Source organism: Gossypium hirsutum, chromosome A08, assembly GCF_007990345.1.
Source record: "Gossypium hirsutum isolate 1008001.06 chromosome A08, Gossypium_hirsutum_v2.1, whole genome shotgun sequence".
NCBI classification, from domain to species: domain Eukaryota; kingdom Viridiplantae; phylum Streptophyta; class Magnoliopsida; order Malvales; family Malvaceae; genus Gossypium; species Gossypium hirsutum.
In genome coordinates this window covers 120,406,692-120,407,948 of record NC_053431.1, presented here as the reverse complement: position 1 = coordinate 120,407,948, position 1,257 = coordinate 120,406,692, and positions in this window count along the sequence as shown.

Below are 1,257 nucleotides of genomic sequence, written 5' to 3'. Positions count from 1 at the left end.
CGCCGGATTTGAGTACTTCTGATCAAGTGAAGTGATAAGTGGTAGCTTTAGCTACACTTATCTGATCAAGTGGACAAGTGGAAAGTGATAAGTAATAGCTTCGGCTATACTTATCTGATCAAGTGATAAAGTGATAAGTGATAGCTTCGGCTATACTTATCTGATCAAGTGACAAGTGGAAAGTGATAAGAATAGCTTCGGCTATACTTATCTGATCAAAGTAATAAAGTGAATAAAGTGATAGCTTCGGCTATACTTATCTGATCAAGTGACAAGTGAAAGTGATAAGTGATGAGTTTAGCTACACTTATCTGATCAAGAGACAAAGTGATAAGTGGCTGCACTTATCTGATCAAGAAACAAAGTGATTAATGGCTACACTTATCTGATCAAGAAACAAAGTGATAGGTGGCTACACTTATCTGATCAGGGACAAGTGAAAGTGATCATACGTAAGACCATAGTTATACTATGGCAAAGTGAAAGTGAAGTACTCAATTTTTCGTGGACCGTTCTCTAATTTGATTAAGGATGGTAAGTGACAAATGCCCAAATTAAATAATGGATATGGTAGTGTATTTTTCAGGACGATGTTGTTATTCAATAGTGATATTTTCATTGCTAAATTGAGAATTTCATAAATGTGTTATTGAATGGTATATCAATAAACATTGAGTTAATTGTAAATACGTATTAGTTTTGAATTTGATGTCATTGAATTGTACGTGAATTAATGGAAATTTCTAGTGATATGATTTAAATTATGGCATGAGAAATTGCGAATTGAATGAACGGAAATGAAGCATTAAATTGCATGAGTATGTATCGGGTTCGCAGGCCCTATTTTATGATTATAATATTTTGAGGATATATTGTGAAAATTTATAGACATGTTAATTATTTTTGAGTTTTAATTTTGATGAATTTTATACTCGGTTAAATACGTTTACAAGTGTATGTGTTTTGTAATGCCTCGTACCCTATTCCGGTGTTGGATACGGGTAAGGGGTGTTACAAAATAAATCTCCTATTAATGGTTCAACATATTTAATAATAGAGGAGATTCATAACCAACATAAATTCCCAACCTCCTTTGAGGACCCATCTTTGTGCATTGTGGTGGAGCAATTGGAACATATACTGCACATCCAAAATTCTAAGATGGGAAATATTTGGCTCCTGACAAAAGTCATTGTAATGGGGAGTACTTATTATAACTTGTTGGCCTTAAGTGCACAAGTGTTGCTGCATGCAAAT